A 22,051-nucleotide genomic window follows, 5' to 3' on the forward strand; every position below is an offset into this window, starting at 1 on the left:
AGAGAGGTCAATACAGATCCAGGGGTGGTATACAGCCTGCTGGACGTGGTGGGACCAGAGGATGTGGCACTCTGGGGGAAAACAAAAATCATTATGGAAATCAGGACCAACGAGGAGCACATACCTCGGGTTCAGAACCTTCCTCTTCTTTTGGACCATCAGCCTCTTTTGTACACCAGGACAATTTTTTAGGGATGAGGGATCCTTATCCCTTTCGAAAAAGACACAACAGAAAGACCAAAAAATGGTAAACAGAGGCCAAACGGACGGTCAACAGATTGTCAACCTATCCGACTATAGATTGTCTCAAGTGGAAGAGAGGGTCCTGAGCTATGGTCTATCATTTGTTCCCACTACACGTTTTGATTCTTTCGTTTGGGTCAAAGATCTTGAGTTGTTTCTGAGGAAGCTCAGATGGAGGAAGCACTTTAGGCATAATGATCTGAATGAGTGTCAGAGGCTGGGGATATCCCCTAGTATGCTCCCAGACGTCAGACTACTGGCAAGCCTGTCAGAAACTGATAGAACAGATAAGGGGGTTGGTCCATTCACCAACCTGAAACCTAAGAATAGGAAGATGCCTCCTCCTACTGAATGCACGAGTATTGACATCTTTTCATCACTGGTGACAAAGGAGATACGTAAGATAAGACCTGGACTGACCAGTAGTAAAAGTAATCTCACACAAAGAGAAAGAGAGGCCCTTTTGTCCCTTGACCATAATAAGGCCATAACAATCAAGCCCTCCGATAAGGGGGGCAATATTGTGATTATGAATACGGAGCAATATCGCTCCATGTGCCTCCAGCTGCTTTCAGATAAAGCCACATATGCGTTTCTATCTGGAGATCCTACATCTGAGTTCAAGATAGCCCTTACTGAAATTGTACAGGAAGGGTTTGAGTTGACTCTCATCTCTAAGGATGAAATGGATTTCCTGGCCCCAAAGGATGTGACAATAGCGACTTTTTACTCCACACCGAAGATCCATAAGGGGATACATCCCCTGAGGGGACGGCTCATAGTGTCAGGTATTGATGCTATGGGTCAAAACCCCAGTATTTACTTGGACAAAGTATTGAGGGAGTTTGTGAATATACAGCCCTCTTTCATCAGAGATACATCAGATCTGCTGAGTAAATTAGATGGTATACATATTGACGAGGATACTATCCTCACATCAATTGATGTCGAACAACTGTATAGTTGTATACCACATGACAATGGCATCAGAGCAGTTGAGTATTTCTTGGAGACAAGAGGAGTACAATATAGAGAACATAACTGCTTTATAATCAAACTCCTCTCCTTTGTGCTTACTCACAACTACTTTACCTTTTATAACAAGTTCTACCACCAGCTCAGGGGTACTGCAATGGGGAGCCCTTGTGCTCCCACTTTTGCAAATATATACCTGGGCTGGTGGGAGGATGCTGTGGTTTTTGGGGACGAGGATGTCACGTGGAACCCCCAGATTATCTTCTGGGGGCGTTACATAGATGACATCCTCGTCCTCTGGAAGGGGGATGCAGCATCCTTTCTGAAGTTTGTAGCACATCTAAATGTTAACAGCTTTGGACTCAAGTTTACGTGTGAGGTGGGAGGTGATAGACTGCCGTTCCTGGACATCCTCCTAACCAAAAACATTGATGGTACCTTGGGGACGACAGTCTATCGCAAACCAACGGCAACAAATAGTTTGCTTAGGTGGCAGAGTCATCATCCTGAGACCTTACGTAGGGGCATTCCGAAGGGGCAGTTTCTCCGTTTTAGGAGAAACTGCTCCTCGTTATATGATTTCCAACAGAGGTCAGCTGGGCTTCGAGATAACTTTAGGGAAAGGGGGTACCCTGAACACGTAATTCAGACAGCCTTCAGATCTGCTTGGGACCAAAAGAGGGCCACACTGCTAACCCCTAAGCCTAAACCTGAACAAGAAAAGATCACTAGACTGATTGGCTCATATGATGATGAAAATAGTAAGATCATGCATATACTAAGACGACATTGGGGGATTTTAAGATCGGACCCTGACATTTGTGAGTACATCACACCCCATCCGAGCGTTACTTACAGAAGAGGCAAAACCATCAAAGACTTTGTGGTCCATAGCCACTATGTGGCAGAAAAAGCACCAGGATCATGGCTAGAAAGAAAGCCTCACGGGACTTTTAGGTGTGGGTCCTGTAAGTTTTGCCCCTACATTGATCAGAACAAAACTTTCAGCAATCACCAATCGGGAAGAGTCTTTCATATTAGGGACTTTACGAACTGCCGGACGGAGGGCTTAGTATATAGATGTACCTGCACATGCCCGCTTAGTTATATTGGAAAGACAAAACGTCAATTACGTGTTCGTATAGGAGAACACATAGGTGACATAATTCACAAACGTGATACGCCTATAGCGAGGCATGTGAACATGTGTCACCAAGGAGACTTGAAGAGCATACGATTTCAGGGAATCGAAGTTGTCCCGAGGCCAATCAGGAAAGGGAACTGGGATATTAAAATCCTTCAGAGAGAGGCACGGTGGACATTCTTACTTGATACAGTCAGTCCAAATGGACTTAACGAGGTCCTTAGTTACACCAGTTTCATTTAAGAGTGTCAAATGAGTATTGCTATACCCGAGAGGTATTATAAGTACAAGTGTAGCCAGGCTAATATTCGACAATTTTGTCGCTGTTTTGACTGACAGTAATATCTGCTGTCAGTATTCTTATCTATATATTTAACTCATATTTGTGCAATTAGGTACAGGTTCTCATTGAAATCACGCCAATACTATTAACTACTTTTGACTGGGAACTATTGTATATAGCATATGTGGGGACACCTAGAGGAGCCGCACACTGGAAGTGATGTCATCAACTGCTTCCAGTGAGGCATTGTGGTACGCATAATATGGGGAGGAAAAGAAAAGACGCATACCGGAAGTGACGCCGGATGACTGTTTCCGGTTAGCAGCTCGTGGAACGCACCATACTGCGCAGCTGCGGAGGTGACCTCCGGATCACTTCCGGTTGATCGCCATGGTGCGTCACGATGCAGTCCCAGGGAGCGGATGCGGAAGTGGCACATCTAGCACTTCCGGCGCGAAACTGGGAGGCGGGAACGGTAAGCATCCAAAGTACATATAAGACAGTGATGGCGAAAGGGCAGCTGTGTGATATGACAGCTGATACCAAGGGACCTGCAGAATACTGAAAGCAGCGTTTCACTACAGACTGAATGCCCTATTATGGGCGGCTGATTCCACACTGTCTTTGTGACCGTCATTTACTAAGATATAAGGTATGTCCCCCTTTTCATACGGTAATATCAGTAGTTCCACAACTTGCTGAGAACTGTATAGCTTGCTTGGACAGAACAAGAGATTATATCATGGATATGTTATTTTTGATAGCTGATATTATGGGACCTGCAGAATACTGAAAGCAGCGTTTCACTACAGACTGAATGCCCTATTATGAGCGGCTGATGCCACACTGTCTTTGTGACCGTCATTTACTAAGATATAAGCTGATACTATGGGACCTGCAGAATATTGAAAGCAGCGTTTCACCACAGACTGAATGCCCTGTTATGGGCGGCTGATGCCATACTGTCTTTGTGACCGTCATTTATTAAGACATAAGGTATGTCCCCTTTCATACGCTAATATCAGCAGTTCCACAGCTTGTTGAGAACCTTATAGTTTATTGGAATAGAACAAGAGATTATATGATGGATATGTCATTTTTTCCTAGAGATCTAATTCGGATCATTCCCCTGATGAACCCCTAGAAAAAATAGGGGGGAAACGCGTCGGGATAGAATACTGGATGGTCTCGGCAGATAAGTCATTCCCTGCTGGGACTTTATATCAATTTATATATGAAATATTTTTTGGTCTGAGATCCTTTTAACATCTGTAAAAGGCTGTAATATATCAAATTATCTAAATCTATTGTGACTATTTGCACAACTATCTTTCTTTGGTGGTGGGTCTCCCGGATCTGATTGATTAGCTTGTAGGGAGATATTAGGGAGAGACGACGTGGAGCGGGGGGTACCCAATAACTTATGGTACACCTCCGCTGGTAGGTAGGGGATAGGGAGGGATAGATAGTTTACTTCCCCCCAATCCACGTATCGATATTTATCTGAGCAATTAGTGCAACCACTAGTGTTGTCCCTACCCTGAGAACAGTAAACAAATCAGCACTGTCCCCACCAATCGGATCTACCACTCTATTGCACCCACTGTAATGTTTCACTGTAATTATTATGGATGAGCAGTGTTTTTATACTCATAATTTTTAATACTTATCAGAATAAAGTATATTTTTAGGAGTTTTTTCTTTTGGTTTGTTCACATTTACTCCTATCAGTATAAGTTTGGTTGCAGTTACAGAAGCTCTATAGTAAGGGCACTATGGAGGAATAGTTAAAGAAGCTCTATAGTAAGGGCACTGTGGAGGAACAGTTAAAGAAGCTCTATAGTAAGGGCACTATGGTAGGAACAGTTACAGAAGCTCTATAGTAAAGGCACTGTGGTAGGTGCAGTTACAGAAGCTCTATAGTAAGGGCACTGTGGTAGGTACAGTTACAGAAGCTCTGTAGTAAGGGCACTGTGGTAGGTACAGTTACAGAAGCTCTATAGTAAGGGCACTGTGGTAGGTGCAGTTACAGAAGCTCTATAGTAAGGGCACTGTGGTAGGTACAGTTACAGAAGCTCTATAGTAAGGGCACTGTGGAGGAACAGTTATAGAAGCTCTATAGTAAGGGCACTGTGATAGGTACAGGTATATAAGCTCTATAGTAAGGGCACTATGGTAGGAACAGTTACAGAAGCTCTATAGTAAGGGCACTGTGGTAGGTGCATTTACAGAAGCTCTATAGTAAGGGCACTGTGGTAGGTACAGTTACAGAAGCTCTATAGTAAGGGCACTGTGGTAGGTACAGTTACAGAAGCTCTGTAGTAAGGGCACTGTGGTAGGTACAGTTATAGAAGCTCTATAGTAAGGGCACTGTGGTAGGTGCAGTTACAGAAGCTCTATAGTAAGGACACTGTGGTAGGAACAGTTATAGAAGCTCTATAGTAAGGGCACTGTGGTAGGTGCAGTTACAGAAGCTCTATAGTAAGGGCACTGTGGTAGGAACAGTTACAGAAGCTCTATAGTAAGGGCACTGTGGTAGGTGCAGTTATAGAAGCTCTATAGTAAGGGCACTGTGGTAGGTGCAGTTACAGAAGCTCTATAGTAAGGGCACTGTGGTAGGTGCAGTTACAGAAGCTCTATAGTAAGGGCACTGTGGTAGGTACAGTTACAGAAGCTCTATAGTAAGGGCACTGTGGTAGGTACAGTTACAGAAGCTCTATAGTAAGGGCACTGTGGTAGGTACAGTTACAGAAGCTCTATAGTAAGGGCACTGTGGTAGGTGCAGTTACAGAAGCTCTATAGTAAGGGCACTGTGGTAGGTGCAGTTACAGAAGCTCTATAGTAAGGGCACTGTGGTAGGAACAGTTATAGAAGCTCTATAGTAAGGGCACTGTGGTAGGTACAGTTATAGAAGCTCTATAGTAAGGGCACTGTGGTAGGTACAGGTATAGAAGCTCTATAGTAAGGGCACTGTGGAGGAACAGTTATAGAAGCTCTATAGTAAGGGCACTGTGGTAGGTACAGGTATATAAGCTCTATAGTAAGAGCACTGTGGTAGGTACAGGTATATAAGCTCTATAGTAAGGGCACTGTGGTAGGTACAGTTACAGAAGCTCTATAGTAAGGGCACTGTGGTAGGTACAGTTACAGAAGCTCTATAGTAAGGGCACTGTGGTAGGTACAGTTACAGAAGCTCTATAGTAAGGGCACTGTGGTAGGTACAGTTACAGAAGCTCTATAGTAAGGGCACTGTGGTAGGTACAGTTACAGAAGCTCTATAGTAAGGGCACTGTGGTAGGTACAGGTATATAAGCTCTATAGTAAGGGCACTGTGGTAGGTACAGGTATATAAGCTCTATAGTAAGGGCACTGTGGTAGGTACAGTTACAGAAGCTCTATAGTAAGGGCACTGTGGTAGGTGCAGTTACAGAAGCTCTATAGTAAGGGCACTGTGGTAGGTGCAGTTACAGAAGCTCTATAGTAAGGGCACTGTGGTAGGAACAGTTATAGAAGCTCTATAGTAAGGGCACTGTGGTAGGTACAGTTATAGAAGCTCTATAGTAAGGGCACTGTGGTAGGTACAGGTATAGAAGCTCTATAGTAAGGGCACTGTGGAGGAACAGTTATAGAAGCTCTATAGTAAGGGCACTGTGGTAGGTACAGGTATATAAGCTCTATAGTAAGGGCACTGTGGTAGGTACAGGTATATAAGCTCTATAGTAAGGGCACTGTGGTAGGTACAGTTACAGAAGCTCTATAGTAAGGGCACTGTGGTAGGTGCAGTTACAGAAGCTCTATAGTAAGGGCACTGTGGTAGGTACAGTTATAGAAGCTCTATAGTAAGGGCACTGTGGTAGGTACAGTTACAGAAGCTCTATAGTAAGGGCACTGTGGAGGAACAGTTATAGAAGCTCTATAGTAAGGGCACTGTGGTAGGTGCAGTTACAGAAGCTCTATAGTAAGGGCACTGTGGAGGAACAGTTATAGAAGCTCTATAGTAAGGGCACTGTGGAGGAACAGTTATAGAAGCACTATAGTAAGGGCACTGTGGTAGGTACAGTTACAGAAGCTCTATAGTAAGGGCACTGTGGAGGAACAGTTATAGAAGCTCTATAGTAAGGGCACTGTGGTAGGTACAGTTACAGAAGCACTATTGTGGTAGGTACAGGTATATAAGCACTATAGTAAGGGCACTGTTGAAGGTATAGGTATAAAAGCACTAGAGTAATGGCATAAGGGCTCTGTGGTAGGTACAGATATAGAAGCACTATAGTAAGCCCCCTGTTCTAGGTACTGCTACATAATCACTAGTATTGTTACATGGGTCCTGTCTGCCACTATGGTAGGTGTACTGATGTAGACGACTGTATGGCCATATTATTCAGTTACTGTTTGGCACTAATGTATTTTTATTATACCATTATTAAACTAAATGTAAAAATTCCACTAAATATGTAGAGTTTGGGGTTTTCTGTCCGAGGATTCACAATGTTAGATCTGATGCGGTATTACAATCTCCAACATATGGAGAATACAAATGTAACAGTTTCCAAAACCCATCAGCACTGGAGAGGTTTACTGTAAGGGCACACGGGGTCTTCCTGCCCATCAATCACCCCAGCTATTAATGTCTGACAATAATCGGTGCTGCCCCATCCCTTACAGTAGCACCATTACCACACGTCAGTGTTACTATATGGCGGTGGTCTCGTCTTGTAGAAAAGTTTGTTTAAGTTTGCAGAACTGCCTGGATTTGAGATCAATCACTTCCAGTCCTGATGCATTTAATATTAATCCTGCCAATGGTAATGTACAACCAGAATCATCTAATTAAACTTTCATGCTGGACAGCTGCCATTTGTAATTACTTATTTGGGTAGACCCGTTGCCACCGCGCTGACGTTATCAAGCCAAAGCGTCTGCTGTTTTGTCGGCCCTTGTGGTTTAGATACATTCGAGCTGTGAAATGAGCGCAGCGTCAGACGGGGGAGGCGTAAATAAGCCGAGCACACAAACGGTCCTCACCCAGGGGTGTGTGATGGATATCCGGGGTCCCGAGCTCACTGCAGGTCACATAGACAATAATAACACCGGAGCCTAAATAAAGGGATGAAAAGTATACAATACACCCCCTCACTGCACATCACGTCTTCCTATACAGGTTTCACAGCAGATATTCCAGGATATGACTGTGGGAGATATTGAGTATCAGCTCCAGACTACAATGACACAGCGCCATCTGTGGTCATCCGCGGTAATGCAGCCTGCGCATCACTACATTACAAGTCATTCTATGTTTCTTCCTGTGGACACTTCATGTAATAAGACACATGACGAATAATAACAGATCAGCAGCCGTACGTCACCGCTTATCAAAAGCAGACTGGAAGTGTATAACATACAGATAGCTGTTACAAATATATACATATACTGCTCAAAAAATAAAGGGAACACCAAAATACAAAATCCTTGTTTAAATGTTCCCTTTATTTTTTTGAGCAGAATATATATATATATATATATATATATATATATATATATATATATATATATCCACAGGAGCGTACACAGACAGAAGAGCGGCTGATGCAGGAGCAGTATATGGCCCCTTTCCAGTCTAATAGCTCCTCATAATGCCCAATTCCACCTGCTTTGGGGGTGACTGTGGCCCCCGTGCCTCCTGGGCCCCGTTGGTGTGTCCGCCCCTTTATATCCAGTGTTAATGACCCTGTGGATGAAGACCGCTCAACAGATGATGGACCTGGGGATACACCTCCAGCTACGCTACGTACTTAACCCTATAACGTCTGCACTGATATGGATCATTTCATAGGGACCTGATTGCAGTCTGATTACACAGCCGTGGTCACACATGCATTATACTCGCACACCACCTTCTCATGTCCTTGTGTAACCCTGAGGGATTCAATGGCGGTATAGTCAACCCACAGATTTTCTATCTTTCTGTGTCTTTTTCTATAAATACGACTTAGATAATCAAAGAGAATACTAAAACAATCAGATCACAATATAGAGAGACCCAGGGGCAAAACAAGCAGGAAGATGGAGAAGAGATGAGAAAGAAGGCTATTAATAACTGAGCCATGCACCGTATAATACCGCCATAGAGTGCATCGATAAAAAGGACTATACAGTGCCCAAGTAACAGTGTTATTCTGCATTTATCAGCATATATACAGTCTACATGGTAGTGTTAAAGTTTGCTTCTAATAAAAAGCCAATGACAAGCTGTCACAAGCCAATACAAGGGGTTGGCGGTATTATTTATCAATGTTATCAGACTTAGAACCAAATTCCACCCTGGTCAGAATTGGACCACAACACCAACCACTGTGCCCTCCGGTATTCCCAGCCCTAAGAACACCGGAACAATGGAGAGGAAAATACAAAAATGTTCCTTTATTAGTAATAAAACAGATTAAGAACAAATGATCCCAATTCTCAGTGGCAGGTGACACCGTACATAACCCTGTAATGTAGCCATCATTCCGTCAACACAGTGCTTATACATTCTTTTCTCATAGATCATATAATATACGGCATAAACCGAAAACTTTCTCCTAAAACATAGCAGTTGTAGATAGGAATCACAGAAGACCTCTTTGCTTTTGGGAATTGAGCACCCTCCTGCATGATGGCAGAAACGAAGACTATTAATAGAAAGTGGAGCAAGAAAGCCTGGTTATTATATAGAGTACAAGCAGCACTGAGCGGGGGACAGCGATCACTAGACGTGGCTACGTGTATAACTGCCATTATTCTGCTGGATGGGGTAATTCATAGGGCCACAATCTACAGGAATGCTGGAAGCAAAGATAATGTAGGCCCAGGAGTCATGCAATAAATTAATCAAAAGATAGTAAGCAAGTTACTCTGCTGTCACTTGCTACTTATTGATTTTAATCATTAGTTGGTATTATCCCTTTAAGACAATGCCAAATTCCTCCATACCTCACTACATGTTTACATCTTCTCCTGTCAGTATCGTGAGTCACAAGATCCTCTAATTCCTACATTGTGCGCAGTCTCTTCACTGCAATCACCAATTATCTTCCTTACATTGTGCACATCTACTATGGGGTCACCATATTGATAAATTGGAGTCTGGATGTCATTTTAATTTTTTGTTCCTGATGTCTCATTTGGCAATCACTCCTACTTATTAAGGCATTGACCCGCGTTATGGGCCGCGCCGCTCGCGGCGGTGTAGATTCTCTGTGTTACTGGGTAAAAGGGATTTGTCTTGACGAAGCTTTACATTGTGAGGTCTTTGGTAAGTTGTAACCATTAGGAGAAAGACGGAGCGCAATTGTGGAGATGTGAGCGTGACTTCAAGACGGCGGCTGCAAGATCAGAGCCTCCTTCTGTTCTGCTGGAAATTATGTGACCCCTGTGACCTTTACAACCATCTGTAACATTGTATCAATGGGGAACGTTAACGCTTCTGTGGATCAATCACAAGAATCAGCTCAATTATTAGAAACTTCTATTATATTTGTTATTGTTGTGAAACATCGGCTGATAATTAAAGAAATAATTCACCTTCAATCGTTTTTCCAACTCGTGGATTATATTTTTAATTCATATTTTGTGTATTAAACCAACATATTCCGCAGCGCTGTACAATGATTATCGCCATTCATATCAGTCTCCAATGGTGGCCACAATCTGATATCCTTATCTCACACACAATGCGGCAAATTGATACAATCCAAATAAATAAAATTGTTTTTGAAATGTGGAAGGAAACCGGAAAATATGAATTTTTTGGTAGACGTTAACCAGATTGGAGCCGAAACCCGGGACCCGGAGGCTGCAAGACAACAGAGATGAGCTGCCATAATAAGTAACATTGTAATTAACCAGAAAAGTATCAAATTCATTGTATCCTCATTGTATTGCAAACACAGTTACAAAATGCTGAAATTTCCCCGTCTGCAGAGCAAGCACCAAAGGAAAGGGTTCTGGAGGTTTAACCACTTCAGTACCAAAGCCAGATGTAGGTGGAAGGGGGCAGGCAATTAGTAATGCTGATAAGCGCCTACGCTGTAGTAATAGGGCAGGAGGCGTTACATGAACTTCTATGTTACGAAGCCGATCCAGAATCCACAAGAGAACAGTCATTAGATCAGATACATAACCGGCGCCGGCCCGTTATCTCTGCACTTTACAATGCAGTTTTCTGTATCAAATTAGATCTCATCTACAAGAGTAAAAACCGAGCGCTTTGTTATTTCATCTTGAAAGGAACAAGTAAAAGCAAATGCAATGACTGTCCAGACAATTCCCTTCCACCCCCAAGAGTTTTACTGTAAGCGCCATACCAGCACAGAACAACACTCAGAATCTCAATGTCGACCCCTATCGGGAGCCTTCACATCACAGGTCCACTCATGTCCTCTCGTTATAGATCAGCACTGGGCTTGGATGGAGTCTGTGGAACTACAAAACCCAGCAGGCATTTGCATGGGGACGTGTTTAAGGGTCTTTGACTATTAAATTAATAATATTTCCTATGACATATTATAGCCCCTCCAGCCATCTTGGGGCTCATGGGAACATTGGAACCACTCATACTGACTCCACCATGCCTATGAGCAGCCGAGGGCTCTCCCCCTCCATAATCAGAGCATTGTAAGCTACGAACAGTCGTTTCCATCCTCGTACGCTTATTCTGGAAGGAAAAGAGTGCAAGCAGTCAACAAACTCTGAGGCTGCGTCCCATCTGCCCAACCACAGGGCTGACATTGTCCTTCTCCATTCCTGTCTGTCCATTGGAGTGAAGAATTACTAACATCAGATGTTCTGCTTCAAATGAACCCAACTTCTTGCACATGTTGTACGTCTTCTTCATCAAACCCCCCAAACCTACAAGTTACTGGTACCAAAAATATCTGGCAATGAAATCTAATGGGGATCAAGATGTCATCCATCCAACTAGTGTGCTGATCCCTGGTCGTGCACCCATGGTCTGACCTCCAAACCCAGCACATGGCCCCATGTTCCCGCTGCTGCAGGTGTTTGTCATGTAGACCTAGGGCGATGCATTTTTATACCTCCTTTCCCTGCAGTTCTATGGAAAACCTTGTGATAACACCTCAAGATATCATCAGAGATGTGTCAGATGATGAACCCAGCTCTGCTGAATCCGTACATCAACATCAGGACTGTCAGTCAACATAGACAATTCCTTGGCTCTACATATCCAAATATTGCATGATCCTACAGGGTTCTAGCCGGCCCTTGGGTGCAGATATTTTTGCAATCCTTATTACTGCATACTAGTGATACATAGATGAGTCTTGGAGGAATTTTTGGTCCACTTTTAGCATCAAATATTCCTTGCAATCCCCAAGGTTTCCATTTTCTATGACCTAAGTGATAGAGATATTCATACGGTCAATGGTTAAAGCCCAAGATAAGGCTTTCATATTTAGTGCATGGATACAACACAATCCACACTGTACGGGCATCAAAGAGACATAGATCTTCGTATGGGAAGGGGGCAACCGTGTTGACATCTTCTGCTAATTCTCTGCTTCTCCTACTAGTTATCAGTTCTGCATATACACCAGCTAATTGCTCATTAAGCCTGTCGAATGGTAAAACATATGAAGACGTGTCCCGGAGGATGACCCTGGTTCCACGCTCATGCACAGAGACACAAACTTATTTACTTAAAGGATCATGACTGTTAATGAGAAAGATAATATCTTATAAAGGAAGCAGAATCGACGTGTTTGACAATAGCATCACGCCTGGAAAAGACTGCAGTGCCCCTTCAACACACACCGTAACGGGGAGACTTCATGGGTTACTGGACATGGATATAAATGAAGGGTCTCGCCTAGAGAATGGTTCATTTACATCTGGTAAACAAATTACTACAGTGATGCAAACAAGACACCTGAACCTTGCTGGTCCCCGAACACTAAACCTCCATGGTCCCCAAACCCTAAGTCTTAATAGTCCCAGAACCTTAAATCTTTATGGTCCCTGGAATCTACACTTTAATGGTCCCTGAACACTAAACCTTGATGATCCCTGAAACCTAAACCTTGATGGTTCCTGGAACCTAAACCTTGATGGTCCATGGAACCTACATCTTAAGATCTTGAATCTGAACAGAATGATTGTCACAGAACCCTAAACCTTAATGGTCCCTGAACCTCAAACTTTGATGGTCCCAGAACCCTAAACCTTGATGGTCATTGAACCTGTATTCTTTTTGGTACCTGAACCCTAAACCTTGATAGTCAGTGTCAAAATGATAATTTTCATAATACCATTTTCCTTCCATTTCATCAGACGCTGCAGCTTTGGGTACACTCTTCATGAACTATTTAGTAGCCAAATTCAATGCAAGGTACAGGTAAATGTGGCAAGTGGGACACACATAGGCATTTATTCTGCTGCGCCACATCTGACCTTGGGTGAATGTGTCATCTCCATATCTTTTCAATAATGCTCTCAATGCTTGCACCGTCCAAGTCTCCCCATCCTCATAGTATGCCAATAATTACCCTCGATCTAATATTTACACAGTAAAGCACAAGGAGGGCACTTATACTTTAATAGGACCTAAATTGTCCAGGGTGTTACAACTTTTGCAAAGGACCCCCCAAAACGGAAAAATGAAAAATTTAAATCCTATTTTTACACTGGAGATGGCAAAAAGTCAAAGACTGAGACCCTCAGTTTGAAAATGTAAAACCTGTATAATCCCGCTCTCGCTCTCTGCATTACACATTAAAGACAATTACAAGGGCAGAGTGAAGCCTCAAACCGGGAAGCTTTAGAAGGAGCTAAAGCAAGAAGCGTTTTATATTTTCTGGCAAGGATCTACCCCTGAATGAAAAAACTTGAGGCTTTAAAGTTCTGTCTTTTGTGCTATTCTACAGAATGGTGACCGTCTCCCGATATCTTATAGGAAAATATGCGCAATGTGGTCTTACGGCTCCTAAGAAAACTCAGGTGGGCTGCAGATATCGCATCTAATTCAGCCCAGGGCTGCACTCACCCTATCAGGGCAGCACCGTCTGCTGGTGGATCCTTCTTACATCTTTGCAAATTTAGTGGTGGCTGGTTCTTATTTTTCAAATTTTCTCCCTTTGTTAACCTTCATAGATTGTGCCGCTTGGCACTGCCAACCACCCCAGGCTTCTTTAGTCATAAACATGATGAAGAACACAGCTCACTTGGGATAACTTGACCTATAGACCCCACAAGCCATAAATACAGCAATCATTCCACCGGCCATTTATTGTATCATGGTATACATGATTCCTTACTACCATCATGACCTTTGAAGAAACAGCGTTGCTCATGAACTTCTTCATTACTTTTCTCTACGTTGAATACAAATGTATGAGGAGACCCCGGGTTCACATCTTTGATCATCTCTCCTTCAGCAGAAAAACCAATCTCACAGAAGAGACTACAACATGGCATCGAAATGATCCTTCGAGCACGGAATAGACGTCTTCTCAATCTTCCATTGTGGAAGAAGCCTATCCCGAGAAGCTCAAAGATGAAGAAGGGAAAATTGAGTTCACATTGTCAACTCAGAGATTGCATATGAGGAAACTGGAAGACTATTCGAGGACAGCGGAAGGTTCCCTCCAAGATTATAAGCCTTGGATTATAGACCACAACCTCATCGTCCACCATTGGAAGATCAGCACCACCAATATCGCAACTAATATCCCTATTCTACACAAACCTTACAATAAATATGGCTTGCCGTTCCTGAAGACCCACATTCTAAGAACAACACATCTTTATTTTTTTCCGCTCATTGAACAATCCAACGCCTGCACATTTCCAAATCCAAACACCCCATGTGTCTTACTAAGCAGGAACACTGCGTGGGAAATTGGCACTAGAATAGAAGTGAGATAAATCTTGGAATCTTCACGTTTCCTGGCTGGATTATATTTTTTCTCCTTCCTCACCCCCTAGAACAAACCATCATCCTTCTGGATTTACTGTATGATAGGTAACAACATGTATCCCGGTGTCATGAATTATGGAGACAACATATGGGGAATTATGTGCATCTTGCAGATGGGAAGATAGATAGATGCCGGTGACAACCACAAATAGTTTCTGTTGCTATTTAAAGCAGCCATTCTTTTTAGTTTATGGCTCCAGAGCCCCCATGAAAGATGTATATTTGTTGTCAGCCTGATTCTGTTAGACGGGGAAATTTAAAGCTTCCTCTGAGATTGATGCGGAGCACTGGTCTGCATTATGTACGACTCAAGCAACTGTGGCAAAACGTTTTATTCCGAAATTGATTTTACCTGGACACTACTTGTGCGTGTTGAATATATCTACAGCACAGACATTAATCAATATCACCCTGCAGAGGAAGATGGCATCATACGGCCAGGCGCCTTTATTTCCCATAATAAAAATCTCATAATAATAATATGGACACTAATTTCTCCAGGCTGCCCATTACCCGCCTCTTCTCCGTGCACCCTTCGTCTTACACCCATGTTGCTGTCAGATGGTCATTTTTGGTGATGCATCCACTGCAGGATGAGGATAGATTTTTTTTTGCTTTACAGCGTCTCCACATAATAATACTGCGTTGATGCTCAAAGAATGGGCTCAGCTAAACAGAGAGTCTGTTCATTGAAATCTACAAGAACTGTTCAGCACTAGCACCAGCTCCTCTCATGCACTTGGCTTGGCATGTTAAATACCGCACATCGTTAGTGCGAGCGCCTCGCACAATTTACATGCTGTGAGATCAGGGCACTGTCCAGCATGATGCCTAGATGTTTTCTATTGCATATGCTCCAAGTATATATTTTCCTGTTTGTACTAAATTGTTTACATATTTATAAACACAGTGTAACAAAATATATTTATTGCATTTTACCACAGCAAATACATGAGCTCCCTGGACCTGCTCCAGGCTCCTACCAGTTGCTTTTAGCTCCCCATATGCAATGATCTTCTCTCCCACATCCAGCAGGTGCCTGGAGGGCTTCAGGCTCCACACTCCTCACCACTGCAGCCCAGCTCTCCTGCCTGGCCATAGAGCATCTCCAGCACATCAATGCAATCCCCGACCACTGGTGATTAATTCCTCTTCCAGCTAATAACATGTGAATAATGCCACAAGACACAAGTTGCAATGGGCTATTCCTCTATTTTTCTGGCTCCTAATAAGATGCAGGTACAAGGAATGGAAAAATGACTGAGGCTGAGGAAGGAGCCTCTGCATGGCAATGGCACAGCTGTCTCGCTGGAGGGTAAAATCTTACATTACACACGTTTAGTAAGAGGTGAGGAAGCATTCACCAGCCACCTGCATGTGCAGTACATGGAAGTGATGGACACCCCCAGCATCACCAGCCACCTGCATGTGCAGTACATGGAAGTGATGGACACCCCCAGCATCACCAGCCACCTGCATGTGCAGTACATGGAAGTGATGGACACCCCCAGCATCATCAGCCACCTGCATGTGCACTACATGGAAGTGATGGACACCCCCAGCATCACCAGCCACCTGCATGTGCAGTACATGGAAGTGATGGACACCCCCAGCATCACCAGCCACCTGCATGTGCAATACATGGAAGTGATGGACACCCCCAGCATCACCAGCCACCTGCATGTGCAGCACATGGAAGTGATGGACACCCCCAGCATCACCAGCCACCTGCATGTGCAGTACATGGAAGTGATGAACACCCCCAGCATCACCAGCCACCTGCAAGTGCACTACATGGAAGTGATGGACACCCCCAGCATCACCAGCCACCTGCATGTGCAGTACATGGAAGTGATGGACACCCCCAGCATCACCAGCCACCTGCATGTGCAGTACATGGAAGTGATGGACACCCCCAGCATCACCAGCCACACATCAACTGCAGTTTATTGGATTTGCATGTGAAGAACAAGGCTTACTTTCATGTGACTTGCCAGTTCTGCGCTCAGCATCCTAATTCAGGGAGCAGTGATTGTATCTCAGCCCTGGTGCTGGTCCAGCATGGAGGGCTGAACTGTTCCTGTTTGGGGTGGCTACCCAGTCACTGTATGGGGGGGCTGCCCAGTCACTGTATGGGGGGCTACCCAGTCACTGTATGGGGGGCTACCCAGTCACTGTATAGGGGGCTGCCCTGTCCATGTATGGGGGGGGCTGCCTTATCCCTGTATAGGGGGGCTGCCCAGTCCATGTATGGAGGGCTGCCTTATCCCTGTATAGGGGGGCTGCCTTAACCCTGTATAGGGGGGCTGCTCAGTCCATGTATGGGGGGCTGCCTTATCCCTGTGCAGGGGGGCTGCCTTATCCCTGTAAAGGGGGGCTGCCTTATCCCTGTAAAGGGGGGCTGCCTTATCCCTATATATGGGGGCTGCTCAGTCCATGTATGGGGGCCTGCCTTATCCCTGTATGGGGGGGCTGCCCTGTCCCTGTATGGGGGGCTCCTGGCTTACCTTTAATTCCTGTATGGTATAGACGGTGGTGTGATAGTTCTGCAGCAGCAACTCCAGAGCATCATCTACAATGATGAGCGCAGTCCCACCGCTGGCAAGTTGAACCATTCAAAGCTACAGTAACCCTGGATTCAATAGCTCCTTCTTCATTCCATGCAAAAGGCTGGGGGTCCCCTCCTGGAAGAAGACGAGGGAGTATCCAAAGTTCTGGCTGAGTCTTCCAATGGTGAGCAGCTCAGATGGCAGCAATACAATTCCACATAGCAAGGCAGATGCGCTCCCTCTCCAAAGTCTACTCCCAAGTTGGGAGGTCAAGCTTCATTATGGGAAAGGATGGAAAAAACAGAAGTATTCCCTGGGAGCAAGGCAGATCCCTCTCTGTAGATTGCAGGGGGCTCTGTGTGCTGGAGAGCTGAGTGCTGGAGAGCTGTGAGTGCTGGAGAGCTGTGAGTGCTGGAGAGCTGTGAGTGCTGGAGAGCTGAGTGTGAGGAGCTCAGGCTCAGTGTATGAGGATCTCTGTGCAGCTCAGCCGGCTGTCTGACTCCAGCACTGTGCTAGGCTGCATTCCTCTCCTCCAGTGACATCACCAGGGGGCGGGGCTTAGCATGCTAATCCTGCACCCTTCCCTGGATAGCTTCTTTGCTGAATCCTTCCACCCTCAGTCACTTGCAGGAATCAGGGCTGCAGCGTCTCCCCCTGTCTCCCCCGTGCAGGGCTGCAGCGTCTCCCCCTGTTTCCCCCGTGCAGGCTGCAGCGTCTCCCCCTGTCTCCCCCGTGCAGGGCTGCAGCGTCTCCCCCGTGCAGGCTGCAGCGTCTCCCCCTGTCTCCCCCGTGCAGGCTGCAGCGTCTCCCCCGTCCCCCGTGCAGGCTGCAGCGTCTCCCCCTGTCTCCCCCGTGCAGGGCTGCAGCGTCTCCCCCGTGCAGGCTGCAGCGTCTCCCCCTGTCTCCCCCGTGCAGGGCTGCAGCGTCTCCCCCGTGCAGGGCTGCAGCGTCTCCCCCTGTCTCCCCCGTGCAGGCTGCAGCGTCTCCCCCTGTCTCCCCCGTGCAGGGCTGCAGCGTCTCCCCCGTCCCCCGTGCAGGGCTGCAGCATCTCCCCCTGTCTCCCCCGTGCAGGCTGCAGCGTCTCCCCCGTGCAGGGCTGCAGCGTCTCCCCCTGTCTCCCCCGTGCAGGGCTGCAGCGTCTCCCCCGTCCCCCGTGCAGGGCTGCAGCGTCTCCCCCTGTCTCCCCCGTGCAGGCTGCAGCGTCTCCCCCGTCCCCCGTGCAGGGCTGCAGCGTCTCCCCTGTCCCCCGTGCAGGGCTGCAGCGTCTCCCCCGTCCCCCGTGCAGGGCTGCAGCGTCTCCCCCTGTCTCCCCCGTCCCCCGTGCAGGCTGCAGCGTCTCCCCCGTCCCCCGTGCAGGGCTGCAGCGTCTCCCCTGTCCCCCGTGCAGGGCTGCAGCGTCTCCCCTGTCCCCCGTGCAGGGCTGCAGCGTCTCCCCCGTGCAGGGTGCAGCGTCTCCCCCTGTCTCCCCCGTGCAGGCTGCAGCGTCTCCCCCTGTCTCCCCCGTCCCCCGTGCAGGCTGCAGCGTCTCCCCCTGTCTCCCCCGTCCCCCGTGCAGGGCTGCAGCGTCTCTCCCGTGCAGGGCTGATGCGCGCTGGATGTACGATGCCCGGTGTATGGTCTAATGCTTTGCTGTGCAGCAGGGATTCCTGGCTGGATCCCCGCACTGGATCCCCCTGGTACAGTGACTGGTGCGCGGCTCCGAGGGGGAAATGCTGCTTATAATAGAGCAATTCTCTGATCACAGGGTCCCTGTGGTTAAAAGCTGCGGCACCAAGAGCAATTATGTCCCCTAATGGTTAACCCTTCCCCGCCTGCTGGCAGTGAGTGCAGGGGGCCACTGTGCGGAGGGGCGGCAGCAGCCGGGGGCTCCACTGACGGCTCAGGTGGGAAGGCTGCAGAGAGGTGGGCGGCAGCTGCGGGGATGGACTCTGCAGAAGGGCTGACAGCCGCCCTGGCTCCTGTCCATCTCCGGGGAGCTGGGTAATAATAATGTGCAAACACCTGGGCTATGGGTGACACCAGGGAGCAGCCCCCAGAGGGGGGGGGGACACTGCAGCTGTGGGGTCACTACAAGTCACTACCCCTGTATCCTGCAGCTCCACAGGTCTCCAGCCTCATCGTCCTGCACTGCATTCCAGAGAAGAGAGCACTGCAGCATGCGGAGACCAGTGATCCAGGGGACAGACTGGTGATCCAGGGGTCAGACTGGTGATCCAGGGGTCAGACTGGTGATCCAGGGGACAGACTGGTGATCCAGGGGACAGACTGGTGATCCAGGGGACAGACTGGTGATCCAGGGGACAGACTGGTGATCCAGGGGATAGACTGGTGATCCAGGGGACAGACTGGTGATCCAGGGGACAGACTGTTGATCCTGGAGACAGTCTGGTGATCCTGGGAACAGATCTGTGATCCGGGAGACAACCTGGTGCTCCAGGTGACAAACTAGTAATCAAGGGGACAAACTGATGATCCAGAGGACAAATCGATGATCCTGTGTACAATCTGGTGATCCTAGGCAAAGACCGGTGATCCAGGGGACCGACCGGTGATCTGGGGGACCAACTGGTGATCCAGAAGATAGACCAGTGATCCTGAGGACAGAGTGATCCACAGGTGAAACTGGAGATCCAGACGACAGACTGATGATCCGGGGGGCAAACTGGTGATCTCAAGGACAAACTGGTGACTCAGGAGACAAGCTGGTGATCCTGAGGACAGACCAGTGATCCAGGGGACAAGTTGCTCCAGAGGACAGACTGGTGATCCGGGGGACAGACTGGGGATCCAGGGGACAGACTGTTACTGCTGGGAACAGATTGGTGAACCTGGGGACAGACCGGTGATCAAAGGAACAGACCGGTAATCCTGGGGACAGAGCGGTGATCCGTAGGACAGATCGGGGATTCAGAGGACAGAATGGTTATCCAGGAGACAACCTGATGATGCAGGCGACAGACTGGTGTTCCTGGGGACAGACCCGTAATTGAGGGGACAAACTGGTGATCTAGGGGACAGATCCGTGAACAAGGGTAGAGATGAGTGGACCCTTTTAAATTTGGGTTCTCCGCCAGACTTTAGATAAGGCCTCGGTTACACTTGCATTTTGCATGGAGGGATGCAATCCGATAAAACATTGGCTTGCTCTCACTCTAGTGCAAAACTATGAGGCAATGTCCATCTGCGATTGTTTTCTCATGCCATAGCGGCATGCGGAATGAATTGCAGCATGCTGCAATTGGCAGTGAGTCTCGCCTCACGCACCCCCATATAAGTCTATGGGAGCGTGTGAAACAGCACTACACTAGCATGTAATCCGAGTGCACTGCGATATACGAAGAGACAGGCAGCGGAGGAGATGGGGAGAAAGTGCTCCCTCCCTCTTCTCCGCAGCTGTGATACAATCACAAGATCGCATCACAGTCGCATGACCCTCAGCTGACGCTCGCAGCAGAGGGTCATTAGCGTATCGCTTCCGATGCTCTCTCAACAGAAGCTGTGCGTAAGTGGAACCGTACCCTAACGTTCAGTTCAGGACCCGGACTTGACCAGAACTTGATCTAGGAGCCCGAACACCACTGGAAGTCAATGATTGTGGAGTTTAGCTCTCCGCCCACATAGAGCCAGCCATAAACAGAGCATTTTCAGTGGAGGGAGGGCAAGGTTTTAGGGTTTTTTTGTGCATACTACATCCAAAAATGTTTTCACCCGCAGTGAGAGCCAATCAGAGAGAGATTGCAAGTGGCTCCCACTGGGCCGAGCTCTGATCGTAGTCATGCAACCCGATGCTTGATCAACTGGTTAGCATGCGTACAGCACCCAAACTCCGAACTCAGACACTGATTATTTACATATTTTTTTAAAGTCTATTTTCATTACGAACCCCGCACCTTACAATTCAGGTCTGCTCATTCCTAATCCAGGGGACAGACAGGAAATCCAGGGGATAGACTGGTGATCCAAGGGACAGACAGGTGATCCAGGGGATTGACTGGTGATCCAAGGGACAGACTAGTGATCCAAGGGACAGACTGGTGATCCAGTGGATAGACTGGAGCTCCAGGTGATAGACTGGTGATCCAAGGGACAGTCTTGTGATCCAGGGGACAGACAGGTGATCCAGGTGATAGACTGGTGATCCAAGGGACAGATTAGTGATCCAGGTGACAGGCAGGTGATCCAGGGGATAGACTGGAACTCCAGGTGATAGACTGGTGATCAAAGGGACAGACTGGTGATCCAGGGGACAGACAGGTGATCCAGGTGACAGACAGGTGATCCAGGGGATATACTGGAGCTCCAGGTGATAGACTGGTGATCAAAGGGACAGACTGGTGATCCAGGGGACAGACAGGTGATCCAGGGGATAGACTGGAGCTCCAGGTGATAGACTGGAGCTCCAGGTGATAGACTGGTGATCCAAGGGACAGACTGGTGATCCAAGAGACAGGTGATTCAAGGGAGAGACTGGTGATCCAGGGGACAGACTGGTGATCCAAGGGACAGACTGGTGATCCAGGGGACAGACAGGTAATCCAAGGGACAGACTGGTGATCCAGGGGACAGACAAGTGATCCTAGGGACAGACTGGTGATTCAGGGAATAGACAGGTGATCCAATGGACAGACTGGTGATCCAGAGGACAGATAATCCAAGGGACAGACTTGTCATACAGGGAATAGACAGGTGATCCAAGGGACAGACTGGTGATCCAGAGGACAGACTGGTGATCCAGGGGACAGACAGGTGATCTAAGGGACAGACTGGTGATCCAGAGCACAGACTGGTGATCCAGGGGACAGACAGGTGATCTAAGGGACAGACTGGTGATCCAGAGGACAGACAGGTAATCCAAGGGACAAGACTGGTGATCCAGAGGACAG

At 47.1% G+C, this 22,051-nt stretch overlaps 1 protein-coding gene across 4 annotated transcripts in view; it reads right to left on the reverse strand.

Moving 5' to 3' along the window:
* The window catches only part of PCDH11X (protocadherin 11 X-linked), a 1,518,547-nt gene extending 1,500,779 nt beyond the window's left edge, over window positions 1-17,768 (reverse strand). The window contains exon 1 of one of the 4 annotated variants that reach the window (XM_075323062.1): window positions 17,127-17,768. The gene's annotated coding sequence lies outside the window, so the exon portion shown is untranslated. The remainder of the gene's footprint in view (window positions 1-17,126) is intronic. The other 3 variants (XM_075323063.1, XM_075323067.1, XM_075323066.1) reach the window with 3 other exon arrangements.
* Between the last annotated feature and the right edge of the window lie 4,283 nt (window positions 17,769-22,051).

The sequence above is a fragment of the Anomaloglossus baeobatrachus genome, chromosome 9, assembly GCF_048569485.1.
Source record: "Anomaloglossus baeobatrachus isolate aAnoBae1 chromosome 9, aAnoBae1.hap1, whole genome shotgun sequence".
In the NCBI taxonomy this organism is placed as follows: Eukaryota; Metazoa; Chordata; class Amphibia; order Anura; family Aromobatidae; genus Anomaloglossus; species Anomaloglossus baeobatrachus.